A 19,360-nucleotide genomic window follows, 5' to 3' on the forward strand; every position below is an offset into this window, starting at 1 on the left:
CGCACCACAGTGTTTATGTCACTTCCTGTCCAGCCTGAAGGCGGCTGGAATCGGCTGGAAACTGTCCGACTTTACCGCTGCTTTTTGTCCCCGCCGGGTTCAGTGTCTTGCCCAAGGACACTTTGACATAGGACTGCAGGGCCAGGGATTGAACCCCCAACCTTTCCAATTGGCAGAAAACCACTCAACCACTGAGCCACAGCCACCCCTAACTCACTTATCTTAAGGTGGCATACTGGAAGTGTGTGAAAAAAACAACAAGACTGGTTTCCATGGATCATATCACCTGTTCTTTGTTCCACATTGGTGGAGGAAGAGAAGGAGAAGAACACAAAGCCAGGGAGTGTGTTTTAGATTGCTGGGACGAGCTCCCTGAGAGGACGAGGCCTCTCCTTGACCCCCCCGCGCCTTGGAGTTCAGTAGATTAGCTGGAGCACAACAGAAGCCAGTGCTATCGCCGGCTTGCAGCCTGCTCAGCCCCACTGGCCACACAAAATATCTCTCTCACACACACAAAAATCTGTGCGCTACTTGTGTGTGGCCACGCATGAGCCATATACACACACAAACACACCATATCCTTTGGCCTTCTTTGCCTGAAGGTTCATTAGTGACACCGAGGCCACTTCAATAGGAGCAGCACTTTCAGAGCACCCTACACACACACACCCACACACACACACACACACACACACCTGATTCTTTATGTAAGTACACACATCTTTATGTTCATACTGTATGAATGTGCCTTTGTATTAACATGTGTACAGAAGGTAAAAGAGTACTTGTCTCTGACCCGTCATTAAAGCGTCCATGTGACTGAAGCCGTGCAGTACGGCTCTGAACTGGCATTAACCAGCAAGACTTCATACTGTAAAAGCTGATGTCAGGATCAACAATTCACTCACTAATTACTTCAAGGTCAATTACGGCAGCACTCTGCTTTGAAGTTTCGCAATGGAACATCAAAGGTGTTTTTTCACCTCAGGATTTTAAAGCAGCAAGATGCTGTGGAGTAATGTAACAAAAAAGGAAAGATGTGAAAATGAGGGTCGACGTTCAGGTTGCATGATTTCAATGCAAGGATGGGGAGAGAGGAACATGACGGAGAAAGAGAAACATTTTTCATATTTCTTTAATAAGACGTTGCATGGGACTTGTCGTACATGATGCATGAGGTGATTGTCATGTCTGAAATAATCGCCTTGAGAGCTGGTTGGTTGATGTGAGGCAAACAGCATGGCAAAAGTTTAAAAAAACAAAAAACAGAGGGAAGCTGAAGTTACAAGTAAAGGATCATTAAATAATCCTGCTGTAATCAAATTCAACAGTTCTGAAATTACATTTAGCTTTTAGTCTTTTGGCTTATTTGTCATTTTGTAAAGATGCCTAGCGGGTGGCTTTCGGAAAGTAAAAACTGAACCACCCAATTTATAATAAATTTGAATAAAACCTCGTAACTCAGAGTAAATTACTGTGATTTGGAATAAGAAATCATTACTGGAGAACTATTAGGGGTCTGGATTTATTCAAGTATTTGACTTTAGACATTTCTTCTGTTATCAAGCTTTTAATGTAATTTGTCAAATGGTTCGTTGAGTGGCCACACAGACTGTTCCTGCAGTCTCACATGCAGTGATGGTTGGTGGATCCACTTCTGCTGGGCATGATTATAATACCATACACTTTGGGAAGCCATTTAAATGTGCTGTGAGATGTGATAAAGACTGGGAAATTAGACAAATCGCACAGCATCTGTTGACGGAGGTCGCTATTCAAGCTGAATTTCAATATGCAATATTCAAATCTCCTGTGTGCAGAGGGGCCAAAAGTAATTGCACATCCCTGACATCTGTGTGCTTGTGACATTTTACGAGAGGAGCTTATCAGCCAAACTTCATGAAAAATGCTCGCTTAATGTGAGCTAAATTACTAGCAGTGTCTCACTGTGTAACATTCGAAAACGAAGAGAGGGATTCAAATTTTCCCAATAGGCACCCAGTGTGCTGCATCACACACGCAGCTCACTGTGTTGTAACATGATTCTGTAGTAGGAGACAAAACAGACATTTAATCACAAGGAATAATTAGAAATCAGAGGGTAAAGACGGAGGGTAAAGATTACTCAAACATTGGGAGACCCAACCAAGAATCTGAAGTATGGCTACATTATTACACCTTGTTGATCTAAACCAAATTATGGGGAGGAACTTGTTAAATCAATCACTTGTCAAAAATCACTTGTCATTTTTTACAAGCCAACATACTCCTGCCAGCTTGTGTAAGTTCCCCAATCAAATACCTACCTACTTTGAATCATCCATTTGTTTAAAAAAAAAAAAAGAGCTTTTGACATGCGCCCATTCAGGGTTGAAAATTATAACATTTTAATGGATGACACAGTCTTGTGGTAAAAAACAGTCAGCAGCTTTTCAGTAGGCAGCATTAAGGGGAGAGACGCGGCCGACTCAACAAACTGGTAAAGAAAGCTGGCTCTGTTGTTGGCATTGAGCTGGAGTCGCTCACAGCAACTGCGGACAAACGGACAATGAGTAGGACGCTGGCGATCGTGGACAATGACCGCCACCCACTACACAGCACATTTGTCAAACAAGGGAGCATGTTCAGTGGCACACTTCTATCATTGTCATGCTCAGCAGACAGGTTGAGGAGGTCCTTTGTTCCCAAGGCCATCCAGCTCTTCATCACAACACAAGGGGGGAGGGGAGGAATTGACTTTCAGCATCAGCCTGTCCCCGCCCCCCAAATCATATCACTTGTCTGCTGTACAACTTATTTAACCATACATAACCTGGACTGTGGTCATAACATCTACATCTTACATCTCATAACTTGTTCCCTGTTACGCAATTTTCTCATTCAGACAGTTTATGGGTTATCATGTTTTTATTTTATAGTCAGTCAATATTTTTATCATGATCTACTGCACTGTTCACTTTTGCACTATGATTACACACAGTCTACAATAGTATCTCAACCTGTCATAGTCATTGCATTTCTCAAAGGGATTGCTAATTTTTATTTTTTATTTGTAGGTATGTGTGATACATTTGTGTGTTTGTTGTGTTATGGTTGTCTTGCTACTGGATGCCTAAAATGTCCCTCGGGATGAATAAAATATCTATCTATCTATCTATCTATCAATCAATCCTAAAATATGTCTGCATCCTTCATACTTTGACCGGCCTAACATTACCCATTGTGTCAAATTTGAGCTATATACTGTTTTGCGCTCAAACACCTTTTCAATTTGTTGTGTTTTTCCAAAGCTGTTTTTGAAGCAGAGGTGGTCATTGCATCTATTAAACTGTCTGAGACACCCATAGTCTTTTCAGAAGATGTACAACAGAGGAACATATGATGTCCATCAGTCATTTACAGTTCATTGTAATAACAATGAACGGCTCATCCTTCATGCCTAGCCTGTCTCCACCTTCTACTTGCCCAACATCTTGAATTTACTAATCACTCTTCAACAGTTGTTTACCTCCTCACTGTGCAGATGACAGTGAGTGCCACCACTCGTACTACTACTACTACTACTACTGTGTATGCGGGAGAATAAGTTTGTGAGGTAGTGTGTATGATGAATCCATCCCTCTGCACATCCCTGCATTAGCATTGCTAATGTTTGTAAGTGGTTCAGGAGTGGTGCCATGAGGAATACCAAGTCAATCTGGCCACCAGTGAATGTGTAGGGGTTGTCTGTAGTTAGATGGCTTCACGCTCACCCACACACACACACAATCCTGAATGTCAATGAAGAACTGCCAACAACTTCGCTACCCCTTCATCAGGGGTCACACATGGAGAGAGGTGGAACAACTGCAGGCTGTGTGTGTGTGACGTCTGTATTCCTGTGCCATGTCTGTCTATGAGTGTGTATGCATGCAAGTATACGTGCAGGTTGGGGTTTGTACGTGTCTGCACCTTCTTGTGACTCTATGTGTTTGTTTTTGGAATGTGGCTGTGGAAATGGTGGGGTGCTGCATCCTTTGTAGAGAAAGGTAGAGAGGAGACAGCAGCATCCTCATCCTGCCCTTGAGCTGGAAGCCTTCACATACCCTCACACCACGTTCCCTCTGCTCTTGCCATCATACCTGGAGGTGCACTGTGACACGGTCCCAGAAAGCACAGATTGTCGCCTCTCTTTTCTGACAACCCCAAAGTTTATCAGCATCCATCACCCCTGACCCCATCTCCCCCCCTCCCCCTTCCCCATCCCCACCACTGGTGTGGCATTGCATCTTCCCACAATGCAGCAAGGCAAGATGAATGAGACTTTGTCGTGATACTCCATAGGGTGGCTGACAATCTCATGAGCTGCCACACTTTGGATAAGCAACTTCTGGACTGTTATGGCTTGATACATCTAATATGATATATGGGATCTAAATACTGTGTGTTCCGCATATCAGCATGCAGCCATAAACTTAGCATTTCACGCTGGGTGATAATCAGAACCAATATATTTCTTTTTTGAAAGGTGACATTTGAGAAATTTAGGATGTCAATACAAATGCAATCAGATATGTAATATTAAAGCACTTTGGTAGGTAAAAAAAAATAGAAAAAAGGTTGTACAAAGGATTTCCACAGGGCCTCGTGTCCCATACTCTTCAGTAGGTGTATTCTACATATATGCACTCTGTTGAAGTTGCAGAGCAGACATGTTTCAGCATCCTTTTAAAATGAAATATAAGTACAGCCTATGTTCAACTACACAATTATGGTAATCTTGAGGATAAAACACGTAAAGGCAGCAGTGGCTTGTTCAGGTCCTACAGCTTCTTTGTGGTGAGAGTTATTCAAGTTGTATTCACCTCTATTCACACCGTTCCCCAAGGAGAGAGAGATGGGGAGAATGAGAAAATGTAAGAGTGAGGGACACTTTAAACCTTAACGTCTTTTGTCAGCTGACAGCTGATGTTTAAAACGGTGCTCTGTCTGTCTGAACCTTGGTGAATAGCTCTGCTTCAATTCTGGTAGTGCAATACCATCTCATGTGAAAGATAACATACTGTATTACACACCCACACTATATGTAAAACACCTTTTCTCTATGTTGTCTCAATGAGAACGTTTCAGCAAAAAGCCCTGTATCTCTTACACAACCTACATCCACAGCAACACCGTACATCTACACATTCACATGTCTGTTGCCATATACATTGACCTTCACTCTGCATGTAGAGTGTAAGTACAACTGATTGGAAGATACAGCGGTATGGCTGTCAGGAGGAGTCATGGAGTTCACCAGTCCGCATGCATTATTTACCAGAGAGGTGCTTAGGGGCGGAAAGCAGGTCAGGACCTGGAGGAGGAAGACCTGACACTCTGTCCCAGCAGTCGCCCTCTTCTGGCCGTAATCTGAGATGTCAGAGGTGATGCGCACACTGTAACTCTCTAATGGAAACAAAAATACTGTATATGGTTTGGAGGGAAATCTGAAATACAACTTATGATTTGTAGAGTGTTGCACATGGGACTTTAGAGTCCAGAAGCCATATTCAGTCTGGATTACTCTACCATCATACTCTTTATTAAAAATGTATGCACACCTGCTGGTGTAAAGGTCTTTTCTTTACGGGGCTGTATTACCCTCCGTATTACTGAGTTAGTGGTACCGGGAAGTCATATGGTTGCAATGAATGTTTTGTTCAGACAGAAAATAATACATTTAGAATAAGAGAACTATGGTAACTTATCCTACTTTTAATGTATCGTGAGCTAAACCGCGTGACAGCATCACTGCGTCACGAGCCAAAGCATTAGTTTGTTAAAGCAACCAACGTAATAATAACTTAGATTTGCATAGCGCCTTTCACAAAAAAAACAAGGTTGCTTAACACAAGGACAGGGGGACATGAAGAAAATGTTTGGCTGGACTTAAAGGGGACATCATTTCATGATGTAGTGAGTAAGAGTGTCATGAGTAAGAGGGGCTATTCAGGGTTGGGTCTGAATAATTTACAATCCCATAATTCTTAAATGAAGTTATTTTACTGTTAACTAACAACATGATAATCATGTTTATTAATTATCAGTTATGCTTTCATTTATTTTATTTTAAAAGTTTGTTATTTGTGATCGGTCAGTAAACACAATTTGGATGTTTATTGTGAAGATGCATCTGATGAAATAATACCTTGTTAAAGATTAATAAAGACTTTGTAAAGCATCTATCAACATGGTTTAGATAGCTATTCTCAGTGCTAAACTAATAACATAATCATCTCTTTTAAAGATCACCAAAAAAGATCTAAGGGTCACAAATTAATGTTACTTGGTGTTTTATAAACAATGTAATAATCATGAACATACTGGTTAATCATAGGAGTAGTTGCACATTTAGAATAGCCATTCAAATAATGTTTATATACAGTTTACTAAACAATTATTAACCACTGCCAAAGTATCTGTTATAAGGTATAACCCTATTATGGTATATGACACTAAAGTATTAACATAACATTAATAATAACATTACTAATATTAAAAATACACAAACGTAAACTGATTAAGTCTTCTCATTGAAGATGCTGTGGGAGTCTACAGCATCTGCACTTGTTGAAATTACAAAATGTGCTTGGATGGAATAAATGAAGTCTGGATATTGCCTCGACATGAAGTGGGCTCAAGTGAGGAAATGAGCAATATTCTGAAATTGGAGTTCTGAGGTATCCAGCACAAATATTACCCAAATGGGAAAGAAAGCAAAGTCTGCCCATAAATGATACATTGCCATGTGACAATAGAGAAAGAAGAGGAGACTGCATTGAAGGCAGGGATTCTCGTGTTAGCAATGGACTGCAAATAAAGGGGAAAGTGATGAAGGATAAGCAAGACAAAGGGCAGAATTACAAATGCGGAGGAAAGGGACAAGCAGAGGTGCCCAGTGGTGGTGTGGCGAGAGGGGACGAGTTGAGAGAAAGTATGTAAGAGAGGGAAAGTAATGGGTGGGACAAAAAGAGATGGAAGATACAAAGGGTGGTTTAGAGGGAGGGTTGGAGGGCCTCGGGGGTTGTTAGTTATAATTGGGCCTTAGGCTCCGGGACACGCAGCGACAAACATCAAAGGTCAGATATACATCAAACACTGCTGGGAAATGTCTGCTCACGTGGGGAAGGGCCGCAGGACAGAGAGAAAGAGAGAGACAGAAAGGCCATTGGTAGCGGATACATTTCAGGGGAAAAAGAAGATACTTTTCCAGACTTTGAAACGGATATGTTCTGCAGATGAAGAGGGGGAACATGTTCATATTTGAAGGACAGGGCAGTCAACAATGATTTCATTCAATGTACATCCGTTCCTGTGTAGCCAAAGCCTGATCTATCTCATTCCTCAGTACTACTGACCCCATTGGGGTCCAAAAGCGAGTAACCCTTAAAATCCAACTGTATTCCCATTTAGTTATCTCTGTTATTCACAACTACTAAAAATAATCCTTTTCATTTAGGAGATGGGTGGGGCCTGGGTAGAGCTTGTGGAAGGCAGATTACAACATGGTCATGTAGACTGGTCCGTAATTTGGTTTTAAACAAAGTGTCTCTTGTCGTTCCTTATATTCTTCTGCCAAATTTCCGCATCAGCTCTTGCCGACAAAAGTTCAAAATTACAGTTAGACATCTTCATTGGTGTCTTTGTGGAAATGACCCTTCTTCTTCACCCTTAGAGGTTTGTATCTTTCAGGCTTCACGCAAGCCACATGATAGAAACATCATTAACACGCCCACTTACTTACTGGGAATTCTCCGGACAATGACCATGTCTATTCAAACATGGGCTAAACTGGACATTGAACGTACGCTGTACTAGATAGCTGGCAGGGTAAAGTCTGTTTAATGTCCGGTAAAACAGATTAGTTTTGCACTCACATACAGCTCCTCTGGGTAAAGTTATGACATATATAATTAGAAATCAAGAAAAGCATTGATCCACACTTCAAAAGAGGATCACATCCTAAATGCCACTAAAAGTACTCATTACTAGTGTAATAAGCAATTTTACCAGATGAGATTAATGACGTACCTTATCCTTTTTCAAGTCTCCTGTCACCGGGAGCACCTTGTAGTTAAAAATATTACAATGCTATGTATCACGTAGAGTCACTTAAAGACCTAACAGCCCATTTCCTGAGAGAACTAAATAAACTTAGCATGGCAATGGATTGCTGATTAACTCTGTTGTAGCTGTAATGATGGCATCAGTGACAGGTTAGCGGCTTTCAGGGAGATCATTAAATGGTGTTAATTGACAATGGCCTCCTCAATTACTGTCACGTCAAAATTATGAGATGTAAGAGTGTGTGAGGGAGGGCTAGAGGTGAGTGTGTGGGGTTGTGTCTATAAGCAAATTCATACTTTTAGTGTGTGTGTACATGTTTGTGTGTGATGTGTAGTGTATACAGACGGGACAACATCAGGGGCTTTCCCAATTTCCAAAATTGGACCTCCTCAACTCCTCGATCCTGGGGCTTGTGACCCGGATATCGTTCTTATCTCGCCGTGTTGAAGGATGTCCCAGCTCCTAAAATGCACATCGAGGAGGCTCGGATCGAGTAGGCTCGGATCGAGGACGCTCGGAGGAGTCGTTGAGGACACGCTGATGTGTTCTTGCGGAAGACTTTTCACGCGCCGTATGCACACAAAGAGGCGTGCCAGAGGGAGAGGTGGAGAAGGGGGGAGGGTTACAGATCGGGCGGGCTGGCCAGATCATAAAAAAATGTTCTGATTAATAGCGGTTGGATAGTATACACAATCAACAAAGAAAATATTATTGTTGGGGAACAAATCAGAGCTGGTGTCGGACAGACAGCTTCATTTGTAAGTGAGTCTGATCGAGAAACAGCAATTTAATTTCATTAGGATTACTTCAGACTCTAAAGGTCTAGCTCTGTTTACTATGGCCAGTTTATAACTACAGTTAGTTTTGCTGCTTAAATATCGGACGATTTCAGCTGCAGGGGCTTTTCCGCACACATGGGGACATTTACAAACAGCATCTCTAATCATTAAAGTGAATTGTTATAGGAAACAAATTAATACAATACATCCTTTGCATACATACTGTACATCAGCCGAGGGCCACGTCCATGCGGGTCTTGAACATAATTAATTCAGGTGGGTGGAAGGTGGTGGATGTTAAGCTTATGCAAATAAAGAGTTGATCCACGCAGAGAGAGTGTGTTGTGTGTATATAATACATGCCTAGCCTTTTTATTTGTAATCTTTTACATACAAATATTTGTAGGGTTTTACACTAAATCTATAGCCATACGTGTATGTAGGCTGTAGGCCATTATAAATAAATAGATATGTGTGTGTGTGTGTGTTTGTGTGTGAGAGACCCCCATACATTCTCATCCACGTAAGTATGTAGAAGAGTTTTGCTCCTCTGACAGACATCATTAAAGGCAGCGTGTGATGAAACAATAGACAGCTGACGCAGTGGTGCCGCGCGTCACATTTAATTGACGCCGCTTTTAAGGATGGCTTGGAGGAAGAGGTGTCTCGTGTTTGCTAAATAGCTGTTGTCACGACATCCTCTCTCTCCTCGGGGCTCTTCCTCTTCTCCTTGGCTCAAATCTCCCGTGGGTGGGCTTAGACGCGAGGAGGCGGATCAAAGAGCGGAATCCGGGATGCCCAAACTGGGGAATGGGAAAGGCCCCAGGATTAACCTTAAAATGCCCCTAGTATGAAAAGAAAATACTTTTTCTGGGATTTGGGGTGTTATTTTGTGTCTCTGGTACTTCCAAGTGCATACAAATTTGGAAAACAAAACTATGCATACTGTTTTGAGTAAGATACGGGTTTCTGAATGTCCTCTGCCTTCAGTCTCTAGGTGAGCTGTTCAAAATGTGCGCGGCTTTCTGCGTCACTAGCCGAGACGAAGTGATAGGGCACATGCCACACTAGCTTATTCTTAATGTCAAAACACAGCTACAACACAGAGTAGTTCACCAAAATCTCCAAAAGAACAACTTCCATGTTCCTGTTCTTTAGGTATTCACAAGTAAGCCCTCATTTAGAAGAAGTCTCCCAGCTTATCCGGGCGTGAACTGACCAAAGTTGGAGAAAGACTTATCTGATGTGCAACTCCCCATGAAGATAGTATAAAAGTGAGATTTTTCACTCTGTAGCTAGAACAGAGACCCTAACACACAGGGTGAAAACAGGCGCTTCAGCAATGTGAAGTACAACAAAAAATTGTGTATTTTGAAAATGAAACCATGTAAACCTATTCTGGTACCTCAAAATACAATTATAAACCTGAAAATGAGCATAATACGGGCACTTTAAACTGACATCTTGTGATAGACTTTATGTCAGCCTCATCCTCTGCTGCATTACTCCCTCTGACTGACTGACTGACACTCTCTCACACACACACACACACACACACACACACACACACACACACACACACACACACACACACACACACACACAGAGCTGTTGTCTTCTGTGTAGTCTTCATAGGATTGGCAGAGTGAGCACAGCGGGAAGAGGTGCAGGGGTTGTGAGGGATAGAGCAACAAGGCTGATTCTGCCTTTTATTCACTGCAATGAAATCAATCATTGCTCCCGGATGCTCTATGATTTATGATTAATGGGGGTTTTGATTTTGAATATTAAACAAGTACATGTTCTACACAGTCCTGTGGAGCATTTGTGACAATGAAATATAGTTGTCGGCGTAACATGACATTGATGGACTCTGGTGTATTGTTTTTTTGGGGTTCCTCACGTCATATGCACACTGGCACTTTGTCTGTCAGATATAATATTTTATATAGATATATTTGTCAGCATATCTGTCAAAGAGTACATCACAATGTCCACAGGGAAGATGGGATAACATAAGGTAAGTCGAATGAACTAAAACTGGAAACAAGTATTAGAAATATGCAATGTGATATAATGTTGATAAAGTGCATTGTTATCCACACGTAAAACTCAACTTAAATAAATGTGAAATGTATGCGTGGGACGCAGCTGGGGACGCAGCCCTTCCGCAGTCAGTGGAAGTACACACTTTAACAGAAACCAAATGACTCCGCAGCTGTTCCAGATCCTGTGGAATTTAGGTGTGGACAAGTGGATTTAAAGTTTTGAAAAATTTCACTTTCTCTGATCCTCAAAGGCACGTTGTGTTTGGGTACTCTTGGGAAAACTTGGGACATCCAGCTTTTCAGCTAATCAGTACTCACATGAAACTAATTAGCACCTCCTTTAATTGAAGGTATACTGTAGCGGCCTGTGGTGCTCTGCGCCTACTGGTGTGGATTTGGATCGTCACAGAAGATGAGGTTGCAAACGTCCTCCAAGCACAGCCACCAACAAGGGATGGAGAAGAAGTAGATGCATGCCTTGTAAGAATGCCTGAACTAGTTACAGTAAGTAGTGATCTTTAGTTACAGCCTAATTAATGCTTGTACTTAATGAGTTAGACACAGAGAAGTTAACTGACTTTTATGATCTCTTGAAAAAGTAGTAGTAGATAATACCAGGCCGATGACTGCGTGCCAACAATGTTGCATAAAGAAATACATTAAAAAGTAGATGACGACAAAAGTTATTTTTTTACTTTTACAAACTGCATACTGCTCAGTAAAAAATATAGACAATTTTCTTGAGAAATATAGACTCTGGCAAAGCTTTATATCCCTAAGGTATACAGGAGCAAAGTGTTTTATGAGTGACTGACACACCGAAGCACTGTGATGATACATGTAGCACCAGAGGAAAAAACAGCCCGTTATGCAGGATTTATATTTTTCTATGCATCTATGTTGGAGATACTGCAGTACCACAAAAAAACGTGGACATCGGATATGACCGGAAGGATTCCTCAACCCATGTCAAACTGCACATTTTTACATGCTGTATTATTAAGCCACTTGGATTAGTATGTAGAGTTATGACGCACGAGTACTGCATTTCACATTATGCCCCTAACAAGGCACACATTATGAAGATGGGAGAAGCTTAAAAGACTGTGACGGGAAAAGACAAACTAATGTGACAAATTAATTAACAGAACGTCTGACCGTGTTTGACGTCTGAGAAGCCTATGTGTCACCCCTAGAGAGCAACAGTATTGCCCTGTGCAAAATGTGTGGGCAGAAATCATGTCTGTAGTAGGAGCCCGAGGTTACATACTTACCGATGAGATTTCTTAACGAGTTAGTTGATGCAGGTCATTATGTACATGAGAAATTATCACTGCATAAACAAAGACTAGGGACATGTGGAAGACTGACTTCATAAGTAAGAGATAAAGCCAATAAGGTGGATGCTGACACAGCAGGTGCTGTATTTATTAATAGCGTGTTAATAATTAACAAGGATGTTCCCCTATTACACAACGCAGTGTGTGGACAGGATTGTAGGAATACACAATGGAGGGCATGAAATCTTCCATCTATATTTGTGTGTGGGTGCATATCACTGCACTATCGTCCACAATTGTTGACAGGCGGAGGTAGAAGGGGGCTGACTTAGTCACAAAGATTGGGGGCAATTTACGATGAAGAACACGAAGAAGAAGACAAAGAAGAAGTTCAGGAAGAGAGACATGTTTCTGAGTGTTGAGAAGGAAAATCCTTATTCCCCCATTACGTTGTGTCAATTGTTATTGTCCACATCTTAATTGTCTGCAAATTAACTGTAAATGGATTATCGACTATAACCAGCACCAGTCCACGGAGTGAGTCGGGCGAGGCCAAACAGACGACCTGTAGCCTGGCAACCGAGTGTTCAGCTCTGTAGATTCACATGGAAGAGCGGCCAAACCTAAGCTCCTCGACAAGTGACCATAGTATCACGGTTCCCCAGGGTTGTTTCATTTTTGTTCCATCTTTACATGCTACAACAACTTGCGATTGCTTTACACTGAAGGGAGAATCACCTTAGAAGTACACCTCTCCTAATGGTTCCATGAACTAATGCTACATTTGCAGACATAAAAAAGTGAAATAGAAATATAACCACCAGGGATGACATTTGTCCTTGCAATATGACCAGACAATATGAAAGCTGTGAAACATATCTAACTGAAAATAATAAAAACCAAGTTCAAGAAGTGAGCTGTCACAGTAAATATCGGGCTGGCATAAATGTCTATGGTATTTCAGGTAGTCTGTGTATTCCAGTGAAATATGTACATTCATGTGTATCATAGATTGATTGTGCAAGCAAAGTTGAGCTTTTGACAGAGGGCAGACCAACACCATCCACTGATGATCTTCATCATCCTATACAATGTGCAATGGCTGCTGACAAAAGGTTTGGAAATACACCAACAACAATTGGATCTGTTTACAATACACAATATGAACTGTGAATGTGACAGAAGTAAGCGGTCCCACGACATTGTCTAGTGCCAGAGATAAACAGTGCTCTCTAAAAGTGAGCTAGACTCATTTGCGCATGGTAATTTAATTCTAGCACTGATAACTGGCCAGCAGTGAGGCATACATTGCAAATTGATTCACATTGTTTTCACGTAAGTAACACATTATATAATTGTCAAGATAAAAGCAGGATTGCTTTTGATGGATTTCTTTGTTGAAGAGCGACACATCACTCATGAAAACGGCACCCTGAGTTTCACTTTGAAGCAAAGATCAGGAGGAATGTGAAGTTTTGATTTTTTAAGATAAATGGTTGGTCCTCTACTTTTTTAATAGAAAATGTACTTAATTTTACAACAGTAAGAGTCTTAAATACTAGTGTTTTATAGACTGTAGAGCTTAGTATTTCATTGCTTCCTTTCCACAGCTCAGTCATAAAGTCATTTAGAGCATCTTTTACCCGCTGAACTCAATCCAGAGGCCTGTCAAAAAAGTAAAATAGGGACATCGGATAAATCACACAAGGAATTGGATTAAAAAGATTCCTTATTTAAAAGCTTTCTTACTGAGTGTGACACTAAAGAGATTTTTGCAGAGACTAACGTTTCGCCGGCAGCCATTGTGACGCGGCTCTGTTCGTGTGTTTGTCTGCAGACCTTCTTGTCTCTAAGAATCTCCATCTTGACACCCTGTTGGGTGTCAGCAGCCACTTTGCAGATACGAGACATGAGTCAATGTCTCAAGCTCCAGCTGGTTTGTGACACTCTCTGTGCCTTCCAGAGGCACCTGTTGGTGATCTGGTGATACAATAATGAGTGTGGGAGAGTGCAGTACACACAGAGGTGTCATGAGGCTGCCGAGGAAACTAACAAAGAAGATTAGCTGTGTTCCAATCCTCAGCCAGGCTGCAGCGATCATCGGGGGAATAGGAAGAGAAAATGTGCTTTTGAAACAAAGCACCAACACATCTAAGGATGAGGACACCTCTGAGTCCAAGGGTGGTTCCAGCATGTTGTGGCAACTCTACAAATAGCACACCTTCAAACCCCGCTGACAGTCACCACATTCATGAGTAGTTTCTTGACATCACCCATTCAGTTTTTCTGAATCTGAAAATTCAGTCATGTGTTTGTTTGCCTAGTTGACTTTTTTTGATGAGTCATTGTTTTAAAAAATGTAAGATTTTTTGGTGCTGAATTTTGCAATGAAAAGATAGCTTTCTACATATTTACAATGATCCTTCTGTCATTTGTGAATTCAAAACAAATTGCCTTGCGGAACAGATAGATTTTCACTTTATTAAACGTATCGATCCGCACTGAAAAAAGATGGGGATCACGTCTTTCATGATTCAAGTCTGTATTTGGTGCGTTTGGTGAAGCGTGATCTACATAGATAGCAGAAACAACAACACACACGTACAGCACTTAAATAAAGTCTTGAGGTCTACGCTAGAGTTTCTGTGTTGTTATATTGTACTTTTGCTGCATTACATTAAAAAAAACCTGTTGAAGGTATTTTGCCTAAGACAGATCTTAAATGCATACATAAGCTCGTAAAATACAATGCATTGGTACAATTCACTACCCAAAAGCATGCATAATGGTTAGACCACAAAACAATAAAAGATTCATTTTAAAGGTGATAGCATCATTAATCTAACACTGAAAGATATAATTCTGCAGAATGGGCAAGGTTGCTTTTCAACGTATTACATTAAATGTACACATATATATATATATATATATATATATATATATATATACATACATACATACATACATACATACATACATACATACATACATACATACATACATACATACATACATACATACATACATACATATAAATATTATACACACACATATATATACACGATTTAAAAAAGGTGCTAAACCATATCGTGGTAGTGATATTTAAATATAGGATTTGAGCAGGTTTTCTGCCACTGAGCAAGACGATGACTACCGTTAATAGTATCAACTAGCGGAAGGTATTTCCTCCAAGGGGGACTGATGTGAAAATAGTATTTATGTTCAAGTAAAATGCACTCCCTCAGAGATAACGGTTACAGTAGTTAATTGTACAGTACAGACTCCCCTTTGTTCAAGGGGGACTGATGTGAAAATAGTATTTATGTTCAAGTAAAATGCCAAAAAGAGAAAAAAGTGGTGAAAGCGGTGATCGCCACACTGGACTCCAATTAAATGAGGATGGTTTGTATAGGAACATTAAAAAAGGCTTTCTCATGTACTATTTCGACATTTTATATGATATGAATCCTCAAGATTTCATTGATGCAGCAAAGGAGGTATGGAACACACACACACACACACGTTGGCTGTTCATAGGAAACCTCTGAGAGTACATGACTTGTAAAATGTCAATACAGAGTGGTAGTGTGCAAAATAAGATGGTCAAAGCTCATAAACAGCCTCTTTTCTTCACAGTTCTTTTTAAGGTCGGATTTGGGAAATATTTTGAGTGATTCCAGAGAGAGTGGTGAAAGATCTCACTGTTCTCAGGGTTTGTTTGAAAAATGGTCTTTACTGGGAACTGGCATTGGTTTGTTTTGGTTCACATTCCCCTCCCACCCGTTCTGCTCTCATCGGCCTTCTTCTCTCTGACTGTAACTGACACACTCTCCTGTTGAGAATACATTTGCATGATCTCACTTTGCCCTTTTCCTTAGGCTGTCTACAGATGATGTGTGAGCGTGTGATGTGTGAGTTGTTTTGCATTGGCTTGAGCCATCATTTCACGCAAACTGCAAGGCTCTGTCGGCCTACCGGACGGTTGGTTGGATGGATTCCCGTAAGATATTAATAGCGCCCAGAGGATAAAGTCTATTGTCTTCATGATACCCCGACTTTCTCTTCATCACCATTTTGACTTGCGGTTTTGAGTGAAATGTCTAAACAACTATTGGATGGATTTCAATGAAATGTGGTAGAACTAGCCATGTTACCCGCAGGGTGAGTTGCAATAACTCTGGTCATCCTCTGACATTTCTTATAGATCCGTCATCAAGTCAAATTTTAATCCATCCAACACTTTGGTTTATTACCCAAATAATGTGAAATCAGGAACACTAATATATGCCTCAGTTGTACTTTTTTGTAAGTACTATAGGTTGTTGTGGTGTTTTATCTTGTGGCGTGATTTGTGTTTTACTAGGACCACAATGGACCTTCTGTGTTTTAACCCTCAGTGATTTTTAATGTTAGCCTAAGGAATTACTGCTGTGCAGTGTAATGTTGTTCTTCTTTAAATCATTAATTAAATGTTAACATGCTATTTTCATTATCATTTTAGAACTGACATTGTGAGCATGTTATGTTGAAGTTAGCATTTAGCTCAACGCACTGCGACCGCTTTACCTAAGTGTAGCCTTGTAGAGCTACTAGCATGGCTGTATACTTTGAAGCCGTTTTTAACCAATTTAAAAAAAAGAAATTTAAATCCCTTGGCTTTACAGAGTTTCATAGCCGTTTTCGGCCCAAAAGCTGTAAAAAAACAATCAAAAAAACATTTAGTTGCTCAGCACTTGTCAAATATGGTAGTTCAAATGCACAATGCAATAGCATCAGAAAACGTGTGTCTCTGTTTGCATCGGGAGTCCAGAGTAAAAAAGAGTGAGTAATAAACTGCCTCATTTGTTATCATTTACAGCCCAAAAAAGCTGGAGTCAGCGACTAGCTGGGGAAGATAGCATTTAGCAGCTAGATTAGGAAAAAGCAGGATATTTCCCTCAGGAGTAACAGATAGAAAACAGGGATGAAACAGAGTGAATTTTGGACCTACATCTGCCAGGTTGCCAGTAACACATCTCCAAATGAATGTTAATGTTGCACATGTTCCTGCTGGATGTAAAAATTTTCAAATTCACCAATTAAAATGGAGATGAATATAATACTGCTGTCCGTATTAACTTAAACATTTTTACAGCTTGATTTATAAATAGAGCTGGGCGATGTCACGAGAATCATATAACACGGTATTCTTGATCAAATACCTCTATATTAATATTGTGGTGATATTCTAGGGTTGACAATTGGTGCTTTGACAAAATAACTTCAAACTTAGATCTTAGATAAACAATCATCAGTAATGTAGACATAATGTCTAAGTGGGGTAGAGGAAAATAACACAGCTAGATCAGTCTTTTCAGTTCAGAAAAGTAATTCACTTTACTGTAATGCAGCCTTTGAAACCAGTAAAAGACAACATGTATGTCATATCACATTACGATATCCAACATCTAAGACAATATCTAGTCTCATATCCCAATATTGATATAATATCGATATACTGTATTGAACAGCACTGATTTAAACTACGTCAACGTTAAAGCAACACTATGTAACTTTTAGCGTGAGCTGTAGTTCCAATAAGAACCTGTAGGGGGACAGAGCGCAGGACTAGTTACACAGTGTTGATTTAAACCATTGTTTTATGTCAATGGTCATTTTAATTACCCAAAATAACACGATTGATTCCACACAACGCTCTTTGGCAAGTATTGAGTACATGATACTTGATATAATCCAGTCTTTGATTATCCATCAACATACTTTTCTTTAACTTTAGTCTACATAATTCCTAATTGCTGCTTTTCTAACTCAAACACTTTAGGTATCAATTCCTAAAAAATTAGGTTTATTGACCATAAATTCTAACAATAATGTAAAACTAAAGTTAATGAGTTAGTGTTATGTAGTGTTGAAATCATCAAAAAAGATGTGACAAACACTGAAAAAAAGCATCAAAAGTGTTGAAAAAAGGGACAAAAACGTAAAAAGTTAAGATCATCGATAAAAAGAGTCAACAAAAGTGTTGATTTTGATGGGAAGACAACTCAAGGGTTAACACGACAGCTGACCAAGAAGTTTAAAGGCAGACACAATGTGTTTGAATTTCCATAGATGCAACAGCAGTCTACATTAAAATAAGCGTATATTGGTGTTTCTAGAGCAGGAACTCAACTTTTAAAATGGTTATAAAATTCGTTAATCACATTATGATTCACAAGTGTTAATCTGAGCCCTCGGCACTGAGTCTGACCCAGCAGAGGGAGTTACTCAGCCTGCTTATCATGTGTAGACAGCCTTACCTGTCATCTTTTCCACTCAATGATCCCTCTTTCGTTCTGCTGCTCTCTGCATATTACCTCCCTTTCCTCCCTTTTCCTGTTGTTCCTTCCACGGCTCCACGGCACTGATCCTCTTTCCCATTTTGTCCATCACTCTTCATTGTTCACATGTCTGTGGAAGGTCAATTGATCTGGTTTGGGACTGTGGGAAATGTTTCAACTGATTGTTCATGACACCCACGCACACAATGCGTGTGCACAGACACAGTCAATGGGTCCTTTACATTATCAAGGGCGGAAGATAAACAACTCTGGGTAGGGTAAGAGACAAGGTGGGGATGTTAAATGTGCTGCTCTGACTGTCTTCTCATATAGCCTGTTAACTGATGCTGAATAAGGGCATCTGCCCTTCTCACGAAGATCCTAATGTGTGTGTGCGCACACACACACGCTTGTATGGGTGCACGTTTGACCTTTGAAGACTTGCTGTGTTTGCAGTCCTTTTCTTCGCGACACAATTGACCAATTAATCAAGAAGTCACTTACACAATTTATTACAGTAAGCATGTTTGAAATGAGTTGAAACAACAATAGAAAACGGACAAGGAATTAAATGCAACAATAATCCCTAAATACCATGAGGCGCATCTGGCCATTCAAGACAAGGCTTGTGACTCCACCAGCCGCGACACAGCGCGTCCCCGAGGTGGCTCTCTGCTCTGCTCCCCTAAAATTATGCACCAGATCTAGTTTTGACAGAGTCGCATAGGTAGAATGGCTATAGCGTCTAGTCAATAATTTGCAAAACAGACACCCGATTGTATATCACATCACTACACTATTTTAACAAGTAAAACACAGCCTCACATCTTTGATCCATGTCGTTC

This window comes from Etheostoma cragini, chromosome 14 (genome assembly GCF_013103735.1).
Source record: "Etheostoma cragini isolate CJK2018 chromosome 14, CSU_Ecrag_1.0, whole genome shotgun sequence".
NCBI lineage: Eukaryota > Metazoa > Chordata > Actinopteri > Perciformes > Percidae > Etheostoma > Etheostoma cragini.